At 39.5% G+C, this 10,826-nt stretch overlaps 1 pseudogene across 1 annotated transcript; it reads left to right on the top strand.

Annotated features, from left to right (window-relative positions):
• The first annotated feature begins 1,155 nt into the window (after positions 1 to 1,155).
• On the top strand, positions 1,156 to 10,728 carry LOC309819347 (cilium assembly protein DZIP1-like; annotated as a pseudogene). The gene is made up of 2 exons: positions 1,156 to 1,224; positions 8,518 to 10,728. The product of its transcript is annotated as a cilium assembly protein DZIP1-like (transcript).
• Positions 10,729 to 10,826: the final 98 nt, after the last annotated feature.

The following is a 10,826-nucleotide window of genomic DNA, read 5'->3' as shown; positions in this document are numbered from 1 at the left end:
TGGGGTTGGCGGTGTGAGCACAGCCTGAAGGGGGTTAGTGCACCACGGCTAGCCGGGAGGGAGTCCGGGAAAGAGTCTGGACCTGCCGAAGAGGCAAGAGACTTTTTCTTCCCTCTTTGTTTCCTGGTGCGCCAGGAGAGGGGATTAAGAGCGCTGCTTAAAGGAGCTCCAGAGACGGGCGCGAGCCGCGGCTATCAGCGCAGACCCCAGAGATAGGCATGAGACGCTAAGGCTGCTGCTGCCGCCACCAAGAAGCCTGTGTGCGAGCACAGGTCACTCTCCACACCCCTCTTCCGGGGAGCCTGTGCAGCCCACCACTGCCACGGTCCCAGGATCCAGGGACAACTTCCCCGGGAGAACGCACGGCGCGCCTCAGGCTGGTGCAACGTTACGCTGGCCTCTGCTGCCGCAGTCTCACCCCGCATCTGTACCCCTACTTCCACCCAGCCTGAGTGAGCCAGACCCCCTGAATCAGTTGCTTCTTTAACCCCGTCATGTCTGGATGGGGAACAGATGCCCTCAGGTGACCTACACTTAGAGGCGGGGCCAAATCCAAAGCCGAACCCCAGGAGCTGTGCAAACAAAGAAAAGAAAGGGAAATCTCTCCTAGCGGCCTTAGGAGCAGCGGATTAAACCTCCACAATCAACTTGATGTACCTGCATCCGTGGAATAGCTGAATAGACAATGAATCATCCCAACCTGAGGCAGTGGACTTTGGGAGCAACGATATTTATATATATATTTCCCTTTTGCTCTTTTTGTGAGTGTGTATGTGTATGCTACTGTGTGTGATTTTGTCTATATAGCTTTGCTTTTACCATTGGCCCTAGGGTTCTGTCTGTCAGGTTTGTTTTTGTTTCAGTATAGATTTTAGTGATTGTTATCATTGGTGGACTTGTTTTTTGGTTTGGTAGCTCTCTTCTTTCTTTCTTTTTTTTTTTTTGATTACTTAAATTTTTAAAAAATTTTTAATAATTATTTTTTATTTTAATAACTTTCCTTTCTTTTCTTCTCTCCCTTCCTTCCTTCCTCCCTCCTTCCCTCCCTGTCTCTCTTTCCTTCCTTCTTTCCTTCCTTCTTTCTTTCTTTCTTTCTTTCTCCCTTTCATTCTGAGACATGGAGATGACAGGGTCGTGGTGCTCTGGTTGGGCATCATGCATGTGCCTCTGACGTGGGAGAGCCGAGTTCAGGATATTGCTCCAAAAGACACCTCCCAGCATCACGTAATATCAAACGGCAAAAATCTCCCAGAGATCTCCATCTCAACGCCAAGACCCAGCTCCACTCAACGACCAGCAAGCTACAGTGCTGGACACCCTATGCCAAACAACTAGCAAGACAGGAACACAACCCCACCCATTAGCAGAGAGGCTGCCTAAAATCATAATAAGTCCACAGACACCCCAAAACACACCACCAGATGTGGACCTGCCCACCAGAAAGACAAGATCCAGCCTCATCCACCTGAACACAGGCACTAGTCCCCTCCACCAGGAAGCCTACACAACCCACTGAACCAACCTTACCCACTGGGGGAAGACACCAAAAACAACGGGAACTATGAACCTGTAGCCTGCGAAAAGGAGACCCCAAACACAGTAAGTTAAGCAAAATGAGAAAACACAGAAAGACATAGCAGATGAAGGAGAAGGTAAAAACCCACCATACCTAACAAATGAAGAGGGAATAGGCAGTCTACATGAAAAAGAATTCAGAACAACGATAGTAAAGATATCCAAAATCTTGGAAATAGAATGGAGAAAAAACAAGAAACGTTTAACAGAGAACTAGAAGAACTAAAGAGCAAACAAATGACGATGAACAACACAATAAATGAAATTAAAAATTCTCTAGAAGGAATCAGTAGCAGAATAAGTGAGGCAGAAGAACAGATAACTGACCTGGCAAACAAAAAACTGGAAATAACTACCACAGAGCAGAACAAAGAAAAAAGAATGAAAAGAATTGAGAACAGTCTCAGAGATCTCTGGGACAACATTAAACGCACCAACATTCGAACTATAGAGGTCTCAGAAGAAAAAGAGAAAAAGAAAGGGACTGAGAAAATATTTGAAGAGATTAGAGTTGAAAACTTCCCTAATATGGGAAAGGAAATAGTTAACCAAGTCCAGGAAACACAGAGAGTCCCATACGGGAAAAATTCAAGGAGAAACAGGCCAAGACACATATTAATCAAACTATCAAAAATTAAATACAAAGAAAAAATATTAAAAGCAGCAAGGGAAAAACAACAAATAACATACAAGGGAATCCCCATAAGGTTGACAGCTGATCTTTCAGCAGAAACTCTGCAAGCCAGAAGGGAGTGGCAGGACATTTTTAAAGTGATGAAAGGGAAGAACCTACAACCAAGATTACTCTACCCAGCAAGGATCTCATTCAGATTTAACAGAGAAATTAAAAGTTTTACAGACAAGCAAAAGCTAAGAGAATTCAGCACCACCAAACCAGCTTTACAACAAATGCTAAAGGAACTTCTCTAGGCAGGAAACACAAGACAAGGAAAAGACCTACAATAAAAAACCCAAACCTTAAGAAAATGGTAATAGGAACATACATATCAATAACTACCTTAAATGTAAATGGATTAAATGCTCCAACCAAAAGACATAGACTGCTGAATGGATAGAAAAACAAGACCTGTATATATGCTGTCTACAAGAGGCCCACTTCAGACTTAGGGACACATACAGACTGAAAGTGAGGGGATCAAAAAGATATTCCATGAAAATGGAAATCAAAGGAAAGCTTGATTGCAATTCTCATATCAGACAAAATAGACTTTAAAATAAAGACTATTACAAGAGACAAAGAAGGACACTACATAATGATCAAGGGATCGATCCAAGAAGAAGATATAACAATTGTAAATATCTATGCACCCAACATGGGAGCACCGCAATACATAAGGCAAATACTAACAGCCATAAAAGGGGAAATCGACAGTAACACAATCATAGTAGGGGACTTTAACACCCCACTTTCACCAATGGACAGATCATCCAAAATGAAAATAAATAAGGAAACACAAGCTTTGAATGATACATTAAACAAGATGGACTTAATTGATATCTATAGGATATTCCCTCCAAAAACAACAGAATACACTTTCTTCTCAAGTGCTCATGGAACATTCTCCAGGATAGATCATATCTTGGGTCACAAATCAAGCGTCGGTAAATTTAAGAAAATTGAAATCTCATCAAGTATCTTTTCCAACCACAACGCCATGAGACTAGATATCAATTACAGGAAAAGATCTGTAAAAAATACAAACACATGGAGGCTAAACAATACACTACTTAATAACCAAGAGATCACTAAAGAAATCAAAGGAAATCAAAAAATACCTAGAAACAAGTGACAATTAAAACATAATGACCCACAACCTATGGGATGCCACAAAAGCAGTTCTAAGAGGGAAGTTTATAGCTATACAAGCCTACCTCAAGAAACAAGAAACATCTCAAATAAACAACCTAAACTTACACCTAAAGCAATTAGAGAAAGAAGAACAAAAAACCCCCAAAGTTAGCAGAAAGAAAGAGATCACAAAGATAAGATCAGAAATAAATGAAAAAGAAATGAAGGAAATGATAGCAAAGATCAATAAAACTAAAAGCTGGTTCTTTGAGAAGACAAACAAAATTGATAAACCATTAGCCAGACTAATCAAGAAAAAAAGAAGACTCAAATCAATAGAATTAGAAATGAAAAAGAAGCAACAACTGACACTGCAGAAATACAAAGGATCCTGAGAGATTACTACAAGCAACTGTATACCAATAAAATGGACAACATGGAAGAAATGGACAAATTCTTAGAAAAGCACAACCTTCTGAGACTGAACCAGAAAGAAATAGAAAATATAAACAGACCAGTCACAAGCCCTGAAATTGAAATTGTGATTAAAAATCTTCCAACAAACGAAAGCCCAGGACCAGACAGCTTCACAGGTGAATTCTATCAAACATTTAGAGAAGTGCTAACACCCATCCTTCTCAACCTCTTCCAAAATATAGCAGAGTGAGGAGTACTCCCAAACTCAATCTATGAGGCCACCAGCACCCTGATACCAAAACCAGACAAAGATGTCACAAAGAAAGAATACTACAGGCCAATATCACTGATGAACATAGATGCAAAACTCCTCAACAAAATACTAGCAAACAGAATCCAACAGCATATTAAAAGGATCATACACCATGATCAAGTGGGGTTTATCCCAGGAATGCAAGGATTCTTCAATATATGCAAATCAATCAATGTGATACACCATATTTACAAACTGAAGGATAAAAATCATATGATCATCTCAATAGATGCAGAAAAAGCACTCGACAAAATTCAAAACCCATTTATGATTAAAAACCCTCCAGAAAGTAGGCATAGAGGGAACTTACCTCAACATAATAAAGCCCACATATGACAAACCCACAGCCAACATTGTCCTCAATGGTGAAAAACTGAAACCATTTCCACTAAGATCAGGAACAAGACAAGGTTGCCCACTCTCACCACTATTATTCAACATTGTTTTGGAAGTTTTAGCCCCAGCAATCAAATTAGAAAAAGAAATAAAAGGAATCCAAATTGGAAAAGAAGAAGTAAAACTCTCACTATTTGCAGATGACATGATAGTATACACATAGAATCCTCAAGATGCTACCAGGCAACTACTAGAGCTAATCAATGAATTTGGTAAAGTAGCAGGATACAAAATTAATGCACAGAAATCTCTGGCATTTCTATATACTAATGATGAAAAATCTGAAAGTGAAATTAAGGAAACACTCCCATTTACCATTGCAACAAAAAGAATAAAACACCTAGGATTAAAGCTGCCTAAGGAGACAAAAGACCTGTATGCAGAAAACTATAAGACACTGATGAAAGAAATTAAAGATGTTACAAACAGATGGAGAGACATACCATGTTCTTGGATTGGAAGAATCAACACTGTGAAAATGACTATACTACCCAATGCAATCTACAGATTCAGTGCAATCCCTATCAAACTACCAATGGCATTTTTCACAGAACTAGAACAAAAAATTTCACAATTTGTATGGAAACACAAAAGACTCTGAATAGCCAAAGCAACCTTGAGAAAGAAAAACGTAGCTGGAAGAATGAGGCTCCTGACTTCAGACTATACTACAAAGCTACAGTAATCAAGACAGTATGGTACTGGCACAAAAACAGAAAGATAGATCAATGGAGCAGGATACAAAGTCCAGAGATAAACCCACGCACATATGGTCACCTTATTTTTGATAAAGGAGGCAAGAATACACAATGTAGAAATGACAGCCTGTTCAATAAGTGGTGCTGGGAAAACTGGACAGCTACATGTAAAAGAATGAAATTAGAACACTCCCTAATACCATACACAAAAATAAACTCAAAATGGATTAAAGACCTAAATGTTAAGGCCAGACACTATCAAACTCTTAGAGGAAAACATAGGCAGAACACTCTAAGACAAAAATCACAGCAAGATCTTTTTTGACCTACCCTCCTAGAGAAATGGAAATAAAAACAAAAATAAACAAATGGAACCTAATGAAACTTAAAAGCTTTTGCACAGCAAAGAAAACCATAAACAAGATGAAAAGACAACCCTCAGAATGGAAGAGAATATTTGCAAATGAAGCAACTGACAAAGGGTTCATCTCCAAAATTGACAAGCAGCTCGTGCAGATAAACATCAAAAAAAAACAAACCACCTAATCCAAAAATGGGCAGAAGACCTAAATAGACATTTCGCCAAAGAAGATACACAGATTGTCAAGAAACACATGAAAGTATGCTCAACATCACTAATCATTAGAGAAATGCAAATCAAAACTACAATGAGGTATCACCTCACACCGGTCAGAATGGCCATCATCAAAAAATATACAAACAGTAAATGCTGGAGAGGGTGTGGAGAAAAGGGAACCCTCTTGCACTGTTGGTGGGAATGTAAATGGATACAGCCCCTATGGAGAACAGTATGGAGGTGCCTTAAAAAACTAAAAATAGAACTACCATATGACCCAGCAATCCCACTACTGGGCATATACCCTGAGAAAACCATAATTCAAAGAGTCATGTACCACAACTTTCATTGCAACTCTATTTACAATAGCCAGTACATGGAAGCAACCTAAGTGTCCATCGACAGATGAAAGGATAAAGAAGATCTGGCACATATATACGATGGAATATTACTGAGTCACAAAAAGAAATGAAATTGATTTATTTGTAGTGAGGTGGATGGACCCAGTCTGTCATACGAGTGAAGTCAGAAAGAGAAAAACAAATACCGTCTGCTAACACATATATATGGAATCTAAAAAACAAAACCAGAGAAAACAAAATGGTCACAAAGAACCTAGAGGCAGGACGGGAATAAAGACGCAGATCTACTAGAGAATGGACTGAGGACATGGGGAGGGGAAGGGTAAGCTGGGACAAAGTGAGAGAGTGGCACGGACATATATACACTACCAAATGTAAAATAGATAGCTAGTGGGAAGCAGCCACATAGAACAGGGAGATCAGCTCAGTGCTTTGTGACCACCTACAGGGGTGGGATAGAGAGGGTGAGATGGAAGGAGATGCAAGAGTCAAGAGATATGGGGATATATGTATATGTACAGCTGATTCACTTTGTTGTAAAGAAGAAACTAACACACCATTGTAAAGCAATTATACTCCAATAAAGATGTTAAAAAAAAAGACAATACTCTTTCATAATAGATGAGAGAGAAGTCATTAACTAACCGCCCCCCCTCTCCAAAAAAAAAAAAAGAAAAAGAAAAAGCAGAGCAAGGTGAATACTAGATCACTCCACACAAGGTGAGTGCTAGATTACTACATATACAGCAAAGGCTGTGTGATCACGGGAGATGCTACTTAATTTCAAAAGTGTTTAAAGACATGTTCATGGAAGGCATAACACTGAATTTTCTGAGCTGAGTTTCAGGTCGGGATAGGCAATTCCATGTGGTCAGATGGTTTAAATAAATGCAAGTTAAAAAGTATGGCTATGCTCATGAAACAATGAATTCCATGTGACTGTGACACTGAGAACTGGTGTGAACATGGAAGAGAAGACTGGGGGTGAAGGAAAGGCATGTGCATGTGGACTGGTAATTGGTATCTACAATGTGCCAAGCATCATAATTTTCCTTCTAAGCCATGAAGAGATTGTAGAGATTTCTGAGTAGACAAGACACATAATCAGATATTTATGTTTCAGAAAAGTTAATTACAGCAAAATGTAGGAAATATTGGAAGAAATAAAGATTGTATGGTGAACTTAGAAATAAATTTTTTTTTATTGAAGTATGGTTGATTTACAATAATGCTTTAGTTTCAGGTGTACAGCATAATGATTCAGTTTTGTTTTTCATTTTTTGCAGATTATATTCCATTATATGTTAGTATAAGATATTGGGTATAATTCCCTGTGCTATACAGTAAATCCTTATTGCTTATCTATTTTATGCATAGTAGTTTGTATCTGTTAATCCCATACTTCTAATTTGTCCCTCCCCCCTCATTCCTTTCCCCTTTGGTAATCATAAGTTTGTTTTCTATATCTGTGAGTCTGTTTCTGTTTTGTATATAAGTTCATTTGTATTATATTTTAGATTCCATATATAAGTGATGTCAAACAGTATTTGTTTTTCTCTGTATGACTTATTTCACTCAGCATAATATTCTCTAGGTCCATCCATGTTGCTGCAAATGGCAATATTTCATTCTTATTTATGGATGAGTAATGTTCCATTGTGTGTATATACACACACAATCTTCTTAAGACCATTGTCTGTTGGAGTGCACTTGGGTTGCTTCCATGTCTTCATTATTGTAAACAATGCTGCTATGAACACGGGTCCATGTATCTTTCGAAACTAGAGTTTTCATAGTTTCTGGATATATACCAAGGAGTGATATTGCTGGATCACATGGTAGCTCTATTTTTAGTTTTTTAAGGAACCACCATACTGTTTTCCATAGTGGCTGAACCAATTTACATTCCCACCAGCAGTGTAGGAGGGTTCCCTTTTCTCCACACCTTCCCCTGCATTTATTATTTGTAGACTTTTTGATGATAGCCATTCTGACTGGTGGAGGTGATACCTCATTGCTGCTCTGAACCATTTAGTACAGGCAATTTTTATTTATTTACTTAGAGCATATGCACTAGTTTTTCTTGAATATGTTTAGTTATAATATCTGTCAAGCAGTTTTTGAATGAGCGTGTAGCAGTTTGCATTCCCACAACTAGTATATGAGAGTTTGGTTGCTCCATATTCTTGACAACACATAGTTTTGTCCATCTTTCTAATTTTAGCCATTCTAATGGATAGTCACGTCTCAGTGTGGTTTTAATTTTAATTTTCCTTTACATTACATTAATTTTCTTATAGTTTACATGTTATTATCCATCATTTAACTTTCAATCTATATATGTTCTTAAGTGAGTCTCTTATAAAAAGTATAAGAGACTTATACTCGACTTACACTCACAGGAGTTCTCACCTCGCAGCTGCACAACCTGGAGGAGTGGCTGCGCCTGGGCCTGGCCTAGTGCGAGCAGAGCAAGAAACTCCTCACCAAGCAGGCCAGTGAGATCAAGTTACTCAAGGAAGAGTGTAAATGCAGGAAAAAGTTGATTTCCACCCAGCAGCTGATGACTGAGGCCAAAGCCAGGTATTACCAGTGCCGTTTTCGTGACAAGGTCTTTATGAACCAAGCTTTTCTACAAAGTCATATTCAGTGCTGCCACCCTGAAGATTCCCATCTTGCAGAGTATAAGACAAGGGTACAGACTGACAAGCTCCAGAATGAGACCGCCACGTTGAAGGAGCTCACCAAGTGTCAGCTAGAGGCTGCACAGCATGGCCATGCAGTCAGATTCTCTAAGGAATATGAAATGTAGAAAACAAAAGAGGAAGAATTTCTGAAGTTATTTGATAGATGGAAAGAAGAAAAGGAGAAACTAGTTGATGAAATGGAAAAAGTCAAGGAAATGTTTATGATGGAGTTTAAAGAACTAACTTCTAAGAATTCAGCATTAGAATAGCAATTGTCAGAAGTCCGGAAGTCCAACATGCAGATCAAGTCAGGCATAGGCACGTTAAAAGATGCAAATGAGTTTAAAGAAGAACGTCCTCAGCAACCGCAGGATTTCCAAAATGTGATGCAACTTCTTGATAGTCAGGAAAGCAAGTGGACAGCTTGAGTTCAGGCTCTTCATCAAGAACACAAGAAAGAGAAAAGCCGGCTCCTGTTACATATAGAGAAACTTCGAAGCCTAATGATAGATGATCTAAATGCAAGTAATGTATTCTACAAGAAAAGGATAGAAGAGCTAGGGCAGAGGCTCCAGGAGCAGAAAGAGCTGATCATCACTCAGAGACAAAAGATTAAAGAGTTTACCAGTAAACCATTAAACAGTGTCAGTGAAGCCAGAGGGAATCCTTTAACCTGGCAAACTTTTGAATCTAAGCCAACTATCCCAACTGTACCTATGAATACCGCAGCACCACAGACTTTGGATGCTAAGTCAAGTCTAACAATGGCACATGAACAGGCATTCTCATTGCACATACTGGAACGAATAGAAGAACTTTCAGAAGAAGAAAAAGGAAAGGAAAATGAACAGAAATTAAATAACAAGATACATTTAAGGAAAACTGAAGAATAACCCTTCCCTCGCTAAGGAAATAAGAACAGTCTTGGAGGAGAGTTTGGTGGAGTTACTGGAAACCTTGGGGATTAATGCAGATATATGTGGTTTTCCAAGTGACCACTTGAATAGAGTGCTAAGAACCATAGTATCAGCAAGACATGAGCAGGAATGACAAGTACCTAACATTCAGCAAATTCGTGAATTCCTTGAACGTCAGGTCACCCGTAAAATTGAGGAGAGAACACTACTGTCCACAGACAGGTACAGTGCTTCTCAAGTGGACACCCTTTCACCTGGAGAAATACCCAAAGCAATACATCTTCCTCCCAAAAGCAGACAGTTGGTTAGACAAAGACCTGTTTTTACTGATAGGACATCTGTTCCAAAAGTTAAGAAAAATATCACAGAAGATCATTTTCCCAGAAAGTCTTCAACTACTGCGACCCCTCCCTTCAGTTCAGAGGAAGAGCTGGACGATGAGGACCTCATCCAGGCCTATGCCTCGCCAGACTTACTTCCTGTGCTGTCATCTAAAAGCAACAAGAGTAGCTTTGGAAGGAGCACTGTCAAAAGTGACACTGACTGGACTGAGGGAGGTGAACTTAAGGACTCTGATATTTCTCCCAAGCCCACAGGAACCTCCATTAAAACATTAACTGGAAAAGTTGAAAAGACAGTTTCAAATCACAGAAATGTGAATAAGCCAGTTGGTGGGCTTAATGTTGCAGAGGCGTTCATCAAAAAAGAACAAAAAGATCTAAAGTGTGCAGATGTGGACGATGATGACTGGGACATATCATCCTTAGAGGAAGAGAAATCTTTGGGGAGAAGAATTGGAAGAGAACAGAAGGAACCTCCACCTGTGAAGAATGAGTCAAATTCTACTTAAGTGCCAAGTGCCTGGGGTGCAACTAACCTGAAAGGGCCAAAGGGAGAAGGACCTCAGGATGAATCCAGCACACTGAAAAGCAGCTTAGTAACCAAGACTGATTGGAGTGACTCTTCAGATGTGTAACTGTCACCCCACGCATCAGGAGGCCCTTCCAGACGCCAGCAGTATTGCAGTAGCGCAGTATTTCAGTACTGCCTACACGACTCTAATGCTCCTGCTTG

The sequence above is a fragment of the Grampus griseus genome (genome assembly GCF_964374135.1).
Source record: "Grampus griseus genome assembly, chromosome: 2".
NCBI classification, from domain to species: Eukaryota; Metazoa; Chordata; class Mammalia; order Artiodactyla; family Delphinidae; genus Grampus; species Grampus griseus.
This window is presented reverse-complemented; position numbering and strand designations above follow the sequence as displayed.